This window comes from Tenrec ecaudatus, chromosome 5, assembly GCF_050624435.1.
Source record: "Tenrec ecaudatus isolate mTenEca1 chromosome 5, mTenEca1.hap1, whole genome shotgun sequence".
In the NCBI taxonomy this organism is placed as follows: Eukaryota; Metazoa; Chordata; class Mammalia; order Afrosoricida; family Tenrecidae; genus Tenrec; species Tenrec ecaudatus.
Window position 1 is genome coordinate 51792366 of NC_134534.1, and position 18581 is coordinate 51810946.

Here is an 18581-nt window from a genome sequence, read left to right on the forward strand (position 1 = left end):
TAGTTATTTGATTGAAAATCGGCATAGAAAAACCAACAGGCAAATAGTAGAGTTTAATTAATACCCTAGAGTAGAAGTCCTAGTGGAGTGAGAGTTAGACATTGGGCAGCAATCCACAAGGTCGGCAGTTCAAAACCACCAGCCTCTCCAAGGGAGAAAGGTAGGGTTTTTCACTCTGTTAAAGAGTTACAGTCTCAGAAACTCACAGGAGCAGTTCTACTCTGTCCTATAGGATCGCTATGAGTCAGCAGTAAGACCATGACAGTGAGTTTCTTTTGTTTGAGAGTACACCAATATATCATTTATTCCCAGAAGAAAATTATCATGATGCTCAATATGGTGCAGCCTAAAGGCTCGGCCTTATTTGAAAAGAAAATTGTGTTAGTATTACATCATAATGTATAGTAATGCATATATTAGTGTGAGATTACTTCATTTGCATAATTATAAATTTCACATAAGATATATTTAGTGGGGAATTACCTGCTAGTACAGCCATCTGTTCCTTGTGCTTTTACAAATCATTAATAACTCTGCCAGGAATTAGATGAAGTGTACCCAAGATGAAGCAGCCGAGTGTCAGGAATAGCAAGCGTGCTTTATTGGTAGGCAGCTTCGACATGAGTCAGCAGAGAAAAGCAAAGGAAAAAAATAGAGCTTACATGAGACTGTGTAGTGGTCCCTCGAAAGGAACAAGCGTGCAGACCCAGTTTGTGTAGGAAACTTAAAATCACTTTGCTATTTATCGTGGCGTGAAACAGCTCGGCTGCCTGTTGCCAGAGAAAGCCAGAGAGACAGGAGCCCTTCCTTCTTCTGATACGAAACAAAGGACCTGGGGCCACTCCTGTGCTGCTGTACCGTATCTAAATTACGCCTTTTTTAAGTGGGCTGTCTTAACCTAACCAAATGGTGAGTGCCATATAAGGAGAAATTGAGTCGGTGCCTTCACACAGGTTGGTGTCTCCCAGTCCAGTGACTCCTGGTTTTTAGACACCCCTCCACTGCCACTCAGGAACTGCTTCCTGTACTACCTACAGAGATCTGTTTATTAAAATAGTACATTGCTTCCGAAACCCTGTACAAAAATTTTACAGACCGTCATTTTGGTGTCATGTTCTCTCACAGTCACAGTGTCACCTATTACCCCCTAGGGACACCGTTGGATAATGATTAATTAGATACCTGTGAAAAGCAGGTGTGTGGATAGACTCAGATCTCTGGGAGGCAGACAGGTGATGCCCACGTAGAAGGTCCACTGAATATATGAAACCACAGAGGCCGGATGAAGAGGGGGCTGAGGTGAACTTGAGAGCAATTTGGCTGCCCTACCGTCGCACAAAGAGTCCAGGGAGCTGGGGCCTGCTATCAGTGTCCTAGGAGTTCCATTTTTTAAAAAGTCCACAAATTGGATTTCTTAGAACATCAAAAATGTATGCGCTCAGAGTTCTAGAGACGAGATGTCCAAAATCAAGGTGCTGCCCTCTGGCAGGTTCCGGGGAGGCTTCCAGTGTCACTTGAGGTCCTTGACCGCCTTGGCTTGCAGAAGTAGCACTGCTACGGTGTTCCCCGCAGGTGTGTCTGCATCTGGGGCCCCAACCAGCTCATAAGATGTCAAATAAACGATCGGAACTATTTTGCAAATAAAACACTGTCGGACTCCTCAGACTAGATGCCTAGAAGGAGCTACACACGGTAAAAACACACAAATGGGTTTTTGTGAGTTTGTGATGGAAATTTCAAGAGTACACTTTTAGGGTTGTGTAGTGTTCCTGCTTTAAATATAGGAATCTTTGCAAATATGGCTGCTTCCACTCACCATGGGGTGTTTTGACAGCCTTCTTTGACATGGAAGAGGATGTTTGTATTTATTATTGCCCTTTCCAGTATCCCATGGTATTTGGACAGTTTGTTTTATAATGTGGATAAACATAAAGGAAATTAGATGTCTAATCATTCTGTACCAATAAGCATTCACTCTAATTCTGCTGAGACAGAAATAGTCTAGCAACTCGCTGAAGTGCCAGCCATCAGCGGCTCGATGGCTTCTACCTAGCCTAATGGCTCACTTCATTGCCGCCGCTCGACAGTGCCCTTGTTTGAGCAGCCAGCTCACAGAAGCAGCATTGTCTCGGCCCAGCCAAGTGCCGGACATTATAAGACATTGATAGACAACAGAGTAACAGCTGTGCTCCGTAGGAAAAAGCAGCAAGGGGACAACTTGTCAAAATGGAAGCAATCAGAAGAGAAACTCCACATACTCCCACCACTGAGTATAACACATGTCAGGTCCGGACCCTTTAATCAGCCTTTACTCCTGTTACAGTGCCGAACCAGTGCACTGCTGTCTGAGGCTCCCTCCTCCACTGGTGTCCTCATCCTGTCTCGCCTACTCATAAACGTCACTCTGGCAATTAGTCCCATTCTCTCCTGCAACATCTTTTTCCTTCTCCCTGCTGGATCACTTCTAAGAGAATATGAACATGTTGTAACATTTAAACAACAATAACATTAACAAAATGCCTCCCTCGGCTCCATGTGGACGGCTATTGCCTGATTTCAATTCTACCCTGGCAACACAATTCCTCAATTCTGAGCACTATTTTCATTTTTCCTTCCTCCCCTACTCTCCTGATCAGGTTCAACAAGGATTGTACGCCTCCTTGTCACCAGATTTTATCTGCCTCATCAAAGTTTCTTTGTGTTTTGTCCATTTTTTTTTTGAAACGCAGTTTGCTCTCTATTGCCAAAGTTGATGGCCAATTTTGTTTCAATGTGTCTTCGGTAATTTACAGTTGATCGGTAACTCCTTCAGACGCTCTCTTCACGTGTCATCCCAGAAATCATTCTCTCAGATGACCTTCTGCCTCCCTGGTCATTCTTTCTCAGGGTTCATTGATGGTCCTCCTCATCCTCTCAAACTCTAAACCTTGAAGAACCCAAGCACAACCCTCAGACCAATGCTCTGTCCCACCCACATTCTCTAAGTAATTTTATCTAGTCCCATGGATTTCATTAATAGTGACCTCCCAAATATTAGAGTCCATTCCAGTGCCACCATTTCAATTCCTATTCATGGTGACCACCATATGCAATCCCAGTTTCAGAAAAGAGAAATCCCAGAGGGAAATCCTGGCTACAATCTTTATGGAAGCAGAGAGCCAAGTCTTTCTTCCACCGTGCTTCTGATCTGACGCGAACCACCAACCTTCAGTTGAGCGGCTGAACACAAACCATTTACACCACGCACAGTCCTCTTGTCACCCTAAGGACTCAATTTTATATTTCCAGATCTCTCCTCAGAACTTGGGCTTCCACTACTGTCCACTTAATATGGTCATTTTGGTGTCTGTGCAGCATGTCAAAACGTACTCACTCTAAACCAACTCTAAATTACCCTCAGCTCTTGTAAGCCTTCTCTCCCTACAATCATTCCCATCTGAGAACAAAGCATCTTCATTATTTCTGTTTCTCAGATAAAATTTTTACTCCTAGCTTCCTCCCATATCCAACCGTCAAGTCACTCGTAAAAGCTGCTGGCTAGTATTATACAGAACTATCTAGAGTACTGGATTATATACAGGATCTCACCACTTCTACTGTGACACCCTCCCCCATGATCCCCCTTGTGGCTAAGGCAGTAGCTTTCTAACCAGTCACCTCGTTTCCACTCTGCACCCCGCGGTCGATGTTCAACAGAGCAGCCAAGATATCACCCCTTGATCCTCCAGAGTCTTCAGTAGGTTCTCATCTTATGTCAAGTAAAAGTTTAAGTCTTCACAATGGAATGATTCCTAAGACCATAGGCTCTCTGACCCCTGCTCTTTCTCCAGAGACCAGTACCTAGAGAAGAACGCCATGCTTGCGAACATGGATGGGCCATGGAAAAGAGGAAGGCCCTCTCCCAGATGGATCTGCACCGTGAGCTCAGGCACAGGGACACTTGTGAGGAGCTTGTAGGACCGGGCGGTGTTCCCTTCTGCTGGGCGCAGTGTTGATGTGGATCAGAACTGATTGCTAGGGGCCAGAACTGACTTGACGGCACCTAACAACTTTTCTCGGACCTTGGCTCTCACTCTAGCCCAGCCACACTGGAATAATCCTCCTCCGATACTACATAAATATCTTCACTCTGCAGAAAATATCTTCATAACTTGCTTTCACTTCTTTCAAAGTCTCTGTCCAAGTGTCACCTTGGTTGGGGGTGGGGGACCTTCCCAAACACCTTAACAGCAATTAACAATTAGTTTCATTCTTTATCTCCCAGACTCTACATTGTTTTTCTTCATAGCATTTATCATTGTCTGATAAATTATTTTTAAATGTCTGTGTTGTCTGGTGCTCCCTATTAGAAAGTAAGATGCTTGAAGATGAGAATTGATTGTTTATTTCTCTATTCTCAGTGCCCAATAAGAGTCCCTGGCAAATAGATGACCTAAAATGTAAAAATGCTAAATAAATTAATAGGAATCCAAAATTCTGCAGTTTGGGAAAGAAGATAATGTTTCCTTTCTATGAATGTGATCCTTTATTCTTAAATTCTTACATTTAAAACACCATCAAGTGAATGTCTCTTAAAGAACACTCCTTATCTTTTTCTATTAATATACTTAATGGAGCTCATTACCTGATTTCACAATATTCTTATCACAAAATATTTCTAAGTCTTTCCAACATCTCGAGGCAATTTCACAATTCAATGTGCTTTTAAGCTATTGGGGGTCAAAACCAAAAGGGAACCCTCATGTTTCCACTGATCCCACAAGTACAGGAATTGGGAGGGACGCATTCAATCTTCCCTCTGCAATCCTGGGGTTCAACTGCAATTATTCCAAGGACTCGTGTGATAACCAGATTTGGAGAAATCACTGTAATCAGTAGATGGTTACACCGGGTGTTCACCTCTAGAGTCTGGGGCATGATCTAAACTCAAATGACAGGGGGCAGCAATGGTTTCTGTCTGGACTTCTGTGGGCCTCGGTCCACATCACAAAGCACAGGGCTGTGGGACCCAGGAAGACCTCAACTGGGCAAAGCGAACTGGAGAAAGGCTGTGTTGCTTCCCTCCAGGAGTAGAACACAAATGGCGGCCACATGAAAGCACTCCCAAGACGGTTGCACTTTTACCTACTTGGAGCTCAGGGCAGTGTTTGTCTCACCATGATGAGCAGTGCACTGGCTCACATGCTTTTAAAATTAGAAGCAGAGGGCATTTCTTAAAGCAATGCATGTTTTGCTTAAACTTTAACAACATGTGTTTTTAAAGAAACTCAGAATGTGACATATGGTTCGTGTAGACTAAAATAGGCCTCGTTCAGCCTGATTCTGAGAGAAAGAGGGGCCATTTGCCGTGTGTCCCCCGTATGCACAGCAATTTTCGCTCAGTCTTCATTCGGCTCTTCTTACATATTTGGGTTTAACAGGACCGGAAAGAGTAACTCACCTCCTACTTTATAAACACATTTTTAATACATTCATTATAAATTCACAATATAAAGGGAATTTTTTTCTAATTGTTAACAGGTAATTTTTATAAGCAGCTACAATTAAATTACCAAGATCATTATTAGTGTAAGGCCTCAATAGAAATAAAGGTCTTCGTGTTAACAATTTTTTCCTCATTGAGGACTTGTGAAAATGGAAAGAAAAATAATTCCAAGTAAAACACAATCCTTGACAACTTCAATATATTCTCTGCTTATCCTGAAAGCAGCAGTCAACAAATCAAACCATGTTCTGCACGGGGCAAATATGTTGCAAAAAAAAAAACTCTGTAAAATAACGAAAGGGAAAGATGTCATTTTGAGAACTACCATGTATCTGACCAAAGCTGAGGTATTTCTTTTCAAGCTTAATTCTAATAGTCTATGGATATATAATTCTCAATAGGTCTAACATATTTTAAAAAGTTATGAAATCATCACTACAATCAATTTTAGAACCTTTTCTCCTTACTTGTACTTATATTCCCATTTCCCTCCAGCCTCTCCTGTCATAACCTAATTCCATCTGCATTAGTCCAATTTCCAAAGCACTCTGTCTAATAGCAAGGGTATTTGCATCCATGGTCAATGTTCCGAGAGGATTCCCCAGAGACTTAATCCAAATGGGGACCCTGCAAATGGATTTTGAGCTTTCACTGCCATCCATAGCTGTCTGCAAACTGGATATTCTCAATTTAAGCCCTAAGACCATTCCCTCCTCGAGCCTTAGAGTTAATTATTAACAATCTTCAGATCACACAGACTGGTGTTCTTCTTCCTTATGAACTTAGCTGACACCTCACCTAGATAGCTGCTTGTTTAAACACAGTATTTAAGAGTCCAGACAGTCTTCTTTCTGACAGCCAGGCACCATCAGATTTCTTCACTCTACTTAGCTATAGCACCCATATCTCTAGTGATCTCTTCATGAGGGCAAGTACTGAGTAGGGCTATGTCATAAGAACTAATTGTTCTTAAATTAGGGCTATGATTAAGTGTGAGCTCAAAATCCATTCATGTATCTATGGCTTATAAATGTATAGAACAGCTTTTCAGGCTAAAATACATAAATTGATGACTTGTACAGTTAAAACTCAAGTGACTGGACATTATGCAACCAACGAGGGTAAGGGAAAGTGCAAATTTCTCAATAACACTCATTTAGAAAAGCATAGCCATGCCTGCTGGACTAAGACTTGTCATTTAAAAAAGCAAAGAGATCATAAAACACAAAATACATGGTCCTCCCAAGTTGCCATTCGTAGGATATCCTCAAGGCAAGAGATCCAGACCAAAGTTCAATGACCTCCAGATCTATAACCTTGAGATAGCAGTCATCTGCTTTTTTTTTCACACAAGAGTATTCGACAAGCTGTGGTATTTTCGATCGCCTCATGTGCATGCAAAACAGGAAAGTAAGTAAAGAAGACTTAAGAAGAAGGGAAACCTTTGACTGATGGATTGTCAGAAGAAAGAGCCTCTCTGTTCCTAGAACAAGAACAGCCAGAGTGCTCCTCAGGAAGGCAGGTGGCCTGACACCATCTCTAGTACTTTGGACACGTTGCCAGGAGGAACCAGTCCTTGGAAAGGGACATCGTACTTGGGAAATTAGAGAGTAAGCAAAACCTAGGAAGTGCTTCACGTAGCTGCACGGATACCGTGGCCGTGGCATTTGGGCTCAAGCACAGTAGAGATCGTGGGTATGGCAAAGGAGTGGGAAGTACGTCATTCTACGAGATTTCGGGCAGCTGTGCTGGAAAGTACTTCCTTCTATGAGATTTCAGGCAGCTGTGCTGGGAAGTACTTCATTCTATCCGAGTTAGTGTCACTGTCAGCTGGGACTGACTCAAGGAGACCTAACAACAACCAAAACAAAGGATTTTTTTATACAGATAGCTTCAGATTTTCCTCTTCCAGCAACTGGTGGAAGACATAACCACTGCTCCTACCCTGATTCTCACCAGGAGCTACTTGGTTTGGATCAACTCCATACATGAGGACAAATACAAATTTAACAGGTCCAGCAAGCGTCTCGCTCCAACCTCAGGCCAAGCCCTCTACCACCATCTGTGGACCATCTGCTGCTCCAGGCAGATGACTGGGGAGGTGCCTGCCTTATGAACTGCATGCCATGTCTGTTGTGTCCCTGGTCATCCAGCCTGTCCTTGGCATTTTCATCCTGTGTCTCTCCTTTGTTTATTCAGATTAATGTGTCTGTTTCCATTTTGGCCTCAAACCTGGACGCTGTCTTTTAGAACAATCCATGTCTGTCGATCTATAAGCGAGTCACATCCCACCCTGGCTCCCAGAGAACCAGTTTGGAGTTTTAATTTCCTATTAGTCCAGAAGCAGAGCTTCAAATTTCAAAAAAAGGGGGGCTCTTTTAGCTGCACGTCTTCTTATACAGTTCTTATTTGCAACCAATGATTAACTGTACAAAGAACCCTGTTTCTCTGGGAGGCACAAAACAAAATAGCTTATAGCATCTGGTCCTACCTCAAAGTTACTTTTCTACCTCTGTACAAAAAGAGGATGTATGTACAAATGTCTGCCAACTTTGAAGAAAAATAAGAATTCTGGGCTAAGCACTCGATCAAGTAACCACCTCTATTTCTTCTGTCACACTCTCATACAACTCCCATAAACCATCCTATATCCAGGCAACACACACTTTTTTGCACATTTGGCAAAAAGATAGAAGATGTTCCATTCATTTCTTCATGAATCACAAATATTTTCTCTACAATTTTTTAAAAATCATTTATTGGGGCTCTTACACCTCTTATCATAATCCATACATCCATCCATTGTGCCAAGCACATTTGTACATATGTTTCCATCATCATTTTCAAAATATTTTCTTTATGCTTGAGTCCTTGGTATCAGCTCATTCTCCCCAATCCCCCAGCCAACCCCACCCCTCTAATAAACACTTGATTTTTTTTCTTCTTACACCAACCGCTGTCTCCCTTTACTTTTCTGTTGTCCATCCCCTGAGAGGGGTTTATATGTAGATCATTGTGATTGGTTCCCCCTTTTCCCCACCTTGCTGTTCTTACACATCATGGGGAACTTTCTGAACATCTGAATTTGTATGAAGCCTGTTGAAGTGATCTGAGCTTTGGAATCTGACAATCCAATTCTGCCACACATTTTCTCCACCAAATTGTCCAGGGACCTCCTGGATTCTACATGCCGCTCCCATTACGGGAGAAATGAGTAGGCTGAAATTACTCATAGTGAGTAGCAGCAGGCTAAACTTATAAGATCACCAAATCTCATGAAAATACTTGGCTTTTCTCCGAGTGGATCAACCTATATTTGAAAAGTATATTAGGTGCTGTAAAATCCTAGAATATCAGTAAGGTAGCCTCATTTTCACCTGTGGGAATTCAAGGGGGGATATCACAAACTGACCAAGACTATTCGGGCGAACACGCTGAGGCTCAACAAGTCAACATACTGGTACCTTTTTTTTTTTTTCTAAGAGGAGTGTTTAAGAAATGAAATTAGATTTTTGTTTTTCTTTCTCTTTTAAAAAATCATTTTACTGACCTCTCATTCCTGTATCATACAATAGTTAAACCACATTGAGAAGACTTGTGCCGTCATCACCACAATCAATTTCTTTCAGAGAAAGAGTTCTCTTCTTTCTCATACTCGTTGTTGTCGGCTCCCTATTTCCGCACAACCTCTCCTGCCACGCCCCCGAGTAATTATTAATCCAGTTACTGTCTGCATAGGTGTACCTGTCCTGGATTTTACATGCAGAAAATCATAGAAACCACAAACAGAAAGCAAACAAACCAAAACCCCCAACAACCATGACAAAAGCTCAACAGAAAAGAAAGTAGAAAGCATTAAAAGCAAACCATTTTTAAAATGGGTCAAAAGGAAGATCAAATGTAAGGTGCTACACTTTACGCTAGCAATACCTGACAATCGACTTTATAATAGCAAGGTTGTTTACATCCCTGGACTATAGTTTAAGGGGAATCACTGGAGTCTCGATCCATGTGGGCACCCTACTAGTAGATTTTGGACTTGAACTGTCATCTACGTTCCAGTTGTTGTTCTGTGCCATGGAGTTGATTCTGACTCACAGCAATGCAATGCACAACATAAGGAAACACTGCCCAGTACAGACTCCATCCTCAATTTTTCCTGTGCTTGAGCCTATGGTTGCAGCCACTGTGTCAATCTGGTTGAGGGCCTATCTACCTTTCACTGCTCCTCTACTTCAACAAGCATGAGGTCCTTCTTACAGTGAGCTGCAGTCCATACTGAAGGCTGCAGTCTTGGACATCATCAGAAAATGCGTCAAGTCCTCCTTCAGCAATCAAGGTTACGACAGCTGTATATGGTTGGTTGGTAATAAGACTCCCTCTGATCCTAATGCTGTGTTCTTCTTCATAGAATCATGTTTCTCTGATGATTTTCTCAGCACACAGATTGAATACGTATGGTGAGAGGATACAACGCTGACACACCTTTCCTGTTTTTAAACCGTGCTGTTCTCATAGCTATGTCTTGATCCATGTACAAGTTCCGCAGGAGCACAGTGAAGCATTCTGGAAGTCCCATTCTTCACAGAGCTATCCACAGTTTGTTATGATTCGCAAGTCAAATACTTTGGCAGAGTCACTAAAGTACAAGTGAGCATCTTTCTGGTATTCTCTACTCTCAGCCAAGATCCATCTGACATCTGCAATGATACCTTTGTTGCCCACCCTCCTCCAAACCTGGCTTGAACCTCTGGTAGCTCCCTCTCAATGTACTGCTGTAACCAATCTTGAGTGATGGTCGGCCAAATTTTACTCACAGGTGATTTCAATGATCTTGTCTTATAATTTGAACATTCTTTGGAATTGGCACAAATACGGAACTCTCCAGTCAGCTGGCCAAGTACTTGTCTTCCAGTGTTCCTAGTGTGGACAAGCAAGTGCATGCAGCCTCATCAGCTTGATTAAACGGTTCAGTTGAGTTTAGCTTTCAGCTAATGCTTTCAGTGCAGCTTGAACTTCTTCCTTCAGCTCCAATGGGTCTTGCTCATGTGCTACCCTCTAAAATGAATGGATGGTACACTGGCTCTGTGTATTGTTTCCATCTTCTTTTGATGTGTCTACATCATTCAATATTTTGCCCAGAGAATCTTTCAGTGTAGAAACTCAAGGCTTGAATATTTTCTTCAATTATTTCAGTTTAAGATATGCTGAGTGTGTTCTCCCTTTTTACTATCTACCTCTGGGTCTTGGCACATTTGATTTTAATGTTTTTATTTGTCTTCTCAGAGTGCCATTTGAAATGTTCTATTCAGCTCTTTGACTTCATCATTTCCTCCCTGTGCCTTAGCTACTCTAGGTTTAAGAGAAAGGTTCAGGGTCTCTTATGCCATCCACACGAACCTGTCTCTTTAATGACCTTTTGCTTCCTAAATAATGCTCTTGATGTCCTTCCGCAGCTCGCTGGGTCTTCTGTCATTCGTATTCAACACATAGAGCTGTTCTTCAGAAGTTCTTTAGGCGCTCATGGACTTGTTTTAACTTTCCTTAGTTTCACCGTGAACTTACATACAAGCAAGTGTGGGTTTCCATAGTCAGCCTGCTCTGATGGTTGCTGCTGATACTGCGCTTCTCCATCGTCTCTTCCCTCAGACGTAGTCAACTTGATTTCAATGGATCTGATCTGGAGACGTCCATGTGCATAGTCACTGTGTTGTTAAAAAAGGGTATTTGCTATGAAGAAGTCATTGGTCTGAGAAAATTCTATCATAAGATCTCTGCTTCATTCCTATCACCAGAAGTATGAGGGAATACTCCCCCCCTCATAAAAATGATGCTCATTTGGGGTTTCCTTTATGTGAGGGGAATAGTCCAATTGGAGTTCATTCCACCAGTTCAGATGGTTAATCAAGCTTTCCATTTAGAGGTTCTGAAAAGATTGTGTAACAGTGTGTGACCAAACCGCCTGATGTGTGACAGATGGGGGACTGGTTTTGCCACTCTGGCAACACACCTGCTCACACAGCCATCGCAGTGTGCAGTTTGGGTAAAAAAAAAAACGGGCTGCCCCCTTACCCCATGCGCTTCACTCACTTGGCCTCACTCGTGTGTCTTCCTTTTGTTTCCGTGAATGAAGAAGGGCAGAAATCTGCCAATGTAGAAGAATGAAGAAAAAAATTAGGGAGGTGCTGCCAGCCATCCAAACAGATGAGTTTGAAAAATGTTTCCATGGAATCGCAGAGTTGACAAATCCATTAAGTGCAATGGAGAGTTACTTTGATGGTGATAAGTTTGTTTTGTAAAATTTAAATACATAGCTTGGGGGGGATCTAGTTTGGGGGGTACTCCCTCATATATTTACCAACAGCTGTTCCTCCCTCTTTATTTCCAACTTTTGCATTCCAATTAACAATAATTATCACTGCATCTTGACCACATGTTTGATCAATATCCAACTGAATACCTTGGCAGACTTCTTCAATCCCTTCATCATTAGCATTGGTAGTTGGTACGTAAACTGGCGCAATAGTTATATTGACTGGGTGTCCTTGAAGGCTGACAGATATAGTCTTATCATAGACCACACTACTTCAGATGGATCTCAAACTGTCCTTTCTGACAACGAATACAATACTCTTCCTCTTGACTGTGTCATTTCCAACAGAGTAAACCATATGATTTCCTCATTCAAAATGGCCAATACCAGTCTATTTCAGCTCACTAATGTCTAAGATATCCATCTTTATGTGTTTCACTTCATTTTTTACCACTTCTAATTTTCCTAAGCTTTTTACTTAGTACATTCCAAGTCCCAATTAATAGTTGATTTTTGCAGCTCTTTCTTCTGTTTGAGTTGTTCCCATGCACAAATGAAAACCTTCAAGTTGTACTGCCACAAGCTTTGCTCCATTCACGTCACCATGGTCAACTCTACCTCTAGAAAGCCGCTCCTGCTCTCCCTCCAGCACTAGCTCAGGCAATGATCTGTTCCCATCATTAGCCCTTCCATATCTGACAATGTTTTGATACTTTGCCTAAGGTCTTCAGTAGCTACTTCCTCCAAATCCTTCTTCGTAGTCTAGTCCTAGTCTAAAGGAGCCCCGGTTATGCCTTGAGCTGCGGTCCACCTCAGGTTCAGCAGTTAGAAACCACGAATGGCTCCTCAAGGAAAAGACAGGAATTTCTACTCCCATGAGCAGTTACAGTCTTGGCAAGGCAGAGGGAGCCACTATTGCATCAACTCAAATGGAGGGAGTTGGTTTGGGTTGAGTTTATTCCTTGTCCGCAAGTTCCACTGAAACCTGCTCTCCTTGGCAGGCATTTGAAATACCAAAGACAGCTTCCAGCATCACAATCACACACACATGCCACAACGGCACAACAAACTGGTAGACAAGTGGTGACACAAAAACCCGAGGAGATACTAGTGTTATCCCATTGTACAGGTGAGGAAACTAACTAACTTGTTAAAGATCACAGTCAGCATGTGGAAGAGCTTGAATTTGAACCCAAGAAATAAGCCTCCAAAGTTGGTGGTTGCTGGTCTCTAAGTACCACTGAGATCAGGCTCTTCCTCACCTCGGTGATTTAGCCAGTGGTCACCATCCTAGGAATGCTTTCGAAATTACACCTTTGGGAGAAAACGTCGCTTAGGGCTAAGGTTTTGCCACTCACAGAGAAAAAAATAAAAAATTATGATTCCCAGCCATGATTCATGGACCAATCCCTACATACACGTGTCCATCTCTCTCCTCATCAGTGGCACTTCATATTCTGCTCCTTCAGTTCTCCCTCCATGTAGTGGTTCTGTTGCTGCTGTGACAAGTAGCTATAGACTGCACAATCTAAACCAACGCAGATGTATTCTCTCTCCATCTCTGAAAACCAAACGTTCTACTAGAGTTGGCTCACCAGGGTTCTCTGCTTAGTCTTCCTTACAGGTTTAAAGTCAGAATTTGAGGTAGTGGTCAGGCTGGGTTCCTTCGGGATAAATCTACTTTAAGGTCCGTCAGGTTGCTGAAAGAATCTGTTCCTGGTGGTTGTAGAGATGTGCTCCCTTTTCCTGACAGACTGACAGCACCTTTCATGTCCTAGACCTCTCTCTGGCCTTTGCCTGTGAGACCCTACATCTCCCAATCCAGAAAGCCCTAGCAAGTTCTTTCCATATTTCAACTCAGGCTGACTTCCCCTTCTGCTGCTTCTTTCTGCCTGCAACCAACAGACTACACAATTAGCTGGAGGCCACTCAGAAAATCCAGAGTGCTGCCTAAATCTTAAAATCTATTGCCTGCAGAATCCTTTTTGCCATGCAAACGCCTGTATCCTATTCACAGGTTTCACATTCATAGGGTCCAGGGATTGGTCCTTGGACATCTTGGGGGCCAGCATGCTATGGCACGATTCCCCTTCTACGAGGCCTACTCAGTCTGAGAAGTACCAAGAGTTCAAGCATCCACAGTATCATTTTGACTAGTAAACAGTACAAGACTAAACAAAACCTAAACCATGAAAATGCTCAGGAACCCGAGTTTTAATTGCCTAAAGGGGAGAGGGCAGGGGGGAAGCTGCCTGCTCTCTAACAAAAACACATCTGAGAACTCGACTCTAAATGAAATATTGGCAAAGGACTTTAGTAGATAATTAGAGTTCCTCAACGATGTACTTCTTCTAAGATGCCTTTTGGGGAATGTAGGGAGGGATCTATTGCCCGTGAACAGCTTTCAATGCTTGGCCATGGGCCAATATACATTTAATTCCAAATCCAATTTTTAGTTCCCATCTGCCCTTAAGTGTAGCTACTCCAGTCTCTGTGTTGTTAGTGACCCTGAGCACAGGAGACTGACTCCCTGTCATGTATTCACATAGATGGGCCCCCAATCATTTTTCAATCAAACAGTATTTTGAAAGTCACTGGTTTTCCAAAACCCAGTGCATTTTCCCCTGTAAAAATGTTTAAAATTATGGTTAAACTCCAAGGTAAATCCATGGAACTCAATTTAGATTATAATTTACGTATGACTGGTGCTGCATACATAAGGTTTTCAGCATCTTCTTCCTCAGAAATAGGGAGCCAGTCCTTCCTTGTTGACTTTTAAAAACAGTAGCACTTACTGTTTCCTTTTCATTGTGCAATGTACACGGGGAGCTTGACAAATCCATAAAAACTGGAATTCAATGATTCTGGAATTTTATATGAATTTTTTAAGCCCCGTCATATGCGTGTCTACTTTGGAATTTTGGAAAGCATCTGACAAGAGAAAAATAAAAACCACACCTAATCTCAACACTCAGTTATAATACCAGACCTACCTACTCACTCATTGCTGAAAAATACAAAGTGATGAAAGGATGAAGAATCAGAGAATGAATCAATGAATCGCTTTATGCAAAACTCAAACAAGTCTTTACTTAGCTGTGCAGGCACCCTGGGACTACGGCAAATATTCCAAATACTATCTCCTACTATTCAGTCGTCTGCCGAACCAAACCCAGACTGAGTTTCAAAAACACCAGGCAAAGTGGCAATCACAGCAAAGACTGAACACTGCTCACACTGCCTCTGAGCATCTTGGCTTTGCATCCAGAACCATGCACTCACACTGCCCTCTAGTGCCTATGTCCACTAGCTACAATGCAACAGCTTGCAGCGGAAATAATACTGCAAAAATGAGAGATCAAGGAAAACAAGGACTAAGAGACAGAAAGACATGATTAGAAAAGGAATCACATTGTGTCTGCTCACTGGATACCTACTCTGGGGAAAACAGGTTTGTCAGACAACTCTTTTCTTTTTCCACTCCCACCTACCTTTACCAACACAATATCCACACTCTTTTTCCTCCTGATGAAGCCAACAAGTGTAGGAAAATGATCTTGTAATAAAGCTGTGGATTGGGATCTGTGTCTTATTTATACATATTTAAGTGGATGAGAAGACTTACTAGTTCTTGTTTGAAGAGGAATTTTTAAAAAAGGAATACCAAACTAAGGGAAGATGAAGATGGCATCATCAATCACGAGAAAACAAAAGAGAATTCCAAAATTCATATGAGGCCAAATGGTGAGCTATTTGGAAGAGATGGAGCTATACCTGGACCCACAGATCACACAATGGAGTCAAATGTGTTTCAGATGGGTGATATGTTTGATCAATTTTTATTTTAATCATGAGAAAATGGAACCTTCATCAAATATATGAAGACTTTTTTAAATTGGAAGAAACGACAAAGAAAATTGCATTGAGATTATATTTTCGACAGAATTCGAAAAATTAGCAAAAAAAGAAAAACTGAGAAAATGTATAATACATAAATGATATATAAATAACTCATACATTGAGATAAGGAAATGACTCTGACTTCCAAGTCAACAATTAACAAATGAGACAGTATGACTTATAATTAACTGTTATGCACTCATCTTGAGAGTTAACAAAAATACTAATTAAAACTCCATGTCATTTTTCAGCTTATCAAATTAACTGAAATGATTTTAAAAGAACACTCAGAGCTGGTGAAGGCAGTGTAAAATAGATATGCTCAAATCTTAATGGTACACCTTCGGAAAAATAATTGGTGCGTTTCAATGAGTTATTTGCAAGAATGGGAACTATACCTGGATCCTCAGATCATACTATGGAATCAGATGTATTTTATGCGGATGAAGTTAAAAACCAATTGTTAGATCAATAACTTTTAGTCATAAGAAAATAAAAAACAATTCTTAGAAATGTCTATACCCAGAAATAATCGATGTTACTATTTTGGAGGATTTGTTTTAAAGAAACAATCCTATTAAATGTTATAAATTATCTATGGTACTATAAAATGTATATGCATCCTGAATATCCGATGATAGGGTCGTGCACAAGAATCTTAAGCTGGTTGCACCCTTCTGGGCACTATCACACTGAAGAAAGGATGTCAAGATCATTGATTCTCTCAAAGCTCAAGAATTAATTCCCAGTAGACCTCAGACAACCAGAGCCTCCAGAGCTCGAGCTCTAGCCTAAAAAGCTTCATCTGCTTCCCTCAAAGAGACTTAAAAATTGTCATTTTCTAGGTGTGCCATGAGATAGGAGAGAAAAGAGGTTAAGAAGTATTTTATTAGATACCCTGTGTGAAGTCCCTAAGTGGCGTAAATGGTCTGTGCACTCAGCTGCTCACCGAAATATTGGAGGTTTGATCCACCTAGAGGAACCGCGAAAGAAAGGCCTGGAAAGCTCCTTCTAAAAGAAACAGCCATCAAAAATCGATGGAGCTCAGTTCTCTGGCCCATAGGCAGTCACCGTGAGCTGGAGTTAACATCAACTCTGTGGGTCATATTTTATACGATCATTTCGAAATAAATTTTTTAATTTATGGAGAGGTTTTAAAATTAAAATCATGTGGCATTGTTAATAACCGAAAGAATGCAAACGTATACACACTATCCAATCCCAAATACAGTTGGTAAACCGACATGTAAAACAAAGGAGCCCCTGGGTGGAACAAGCAGGAATCCCTTGACTACTAGCCAGTCGGTCCGGAGTTCAAACCCACCCAGCGACCCCGGGAAAGGTGCTTCTGAAAGGACACAGAGCCGACAACCCTGCGCACGTCTACTTGGCACTCGCAGGGCGGCCCAGAGTGGACTCAATGAGCAGCACCTCACCGCACAGCAAAGACTAAGAGAACCTGTGGACAGTGTCAGCAGAGAGCAGCCCGAGAGAGGGCAGCCGCGTGGCAAAGTCAGTGCAAAGGAGCACCGTCATCAAAGAGACAGAAGGACACGGTGGCTGGAACAGCAGGCTCAAGCACAGCAGTTGTGAAGCTGGTGGCACAGACCCCTCAGTGCCTTGTGCTGCTGTGCATAGGTGTACTATGAGCAAACCCGACAGCCCCTAGCAACAATAACATGTCAAAATATTGAAAGTCAGCTGGACATAATGGGCCTAAAATTCTCCTCACTCACCTATTCTGTATTTTCCAAATCCTCAATAATGACCACTCATTTTTAATGGGTAAATTAATTAATAAATTTAATAATAAATTATAATGTGATTTCCTGTAAAATCCATAACAAGAGAACACTGAAGTGGGAGGTGGCTCTTTCCAACTGATTACCTACCGAATGTTGGAAGAGGAACCGCACACAGAGGTGGTGTTGTGGTGATTTCCCATAAAGGAGCCATGGTTTAGATCCTACATGAGGGCACTGGGATTGCTCTTTTGCTCTAAACTTGGGAATCACCTCAGGAACCCCACAGAAGAAATAGCCACAAGCAGTTAGGTAATCATCTGTCCAAAGACATTATACAAGTGATTCTCACTTTAGTAGACCAGTTGGATCAGGAGACCTCGGAGTTGTCCAAATGGGTCTTTCCCCCATTAGAGGCTTTATGAGGCCATACAACTCTGTCCTAGAGAGTCACTATGAGTTAGCACCTACTACATGGTAGAGGTTTCGTGCTGTATTTTTTAAGTATGTGAAAATTTGAAAATTCAATATGTGCAAATTTTTATTTCATAAACCAAATTGAACATAATAATAATCCACAGTCTAATAATGAACACTGGCAATCACCCGATCCAAAAACACATCTTCCCTTTATTCTACCAATGCTTCATCTTTCAGGCTGACATGGCTTTGATTGAAATCACATCAGGGTATTGGTGGAAAAGACAAAGGAGTTAAAATTCAAACAAGTTAGTCTTGTTCACTGTAACAGCCTTTTTGTAAATAGAAAATAACAGTAGAAATTTCACTTCTATTCCAGGGGAAAATGTCTAGACTGTTTACTATAGCAACTATGTAAAAACAACTAATGAATGGAAAATGTTCATTCATGAAAATGTCCTAGTGGAAAATTTCCATATGTTTAATTGAATGGTACTTAGTGTATAAGTGTTTGAAACTGGCAGGCAATATACCTTAATAGTTGTCAAAGTGCTATAAAAAGTGCCCTGCATAGAGCACAGTGAATCACTTACAAGTTAGATAAAAAGGCATAATTGCGGATACATGACTTAGTTCGCTGAAAATGATCTTATAACAATAGTGATTCTTATAGAATGGTGACCTCACTCTGTAATTACTTTGAAGATGCTCCCTTCTATTT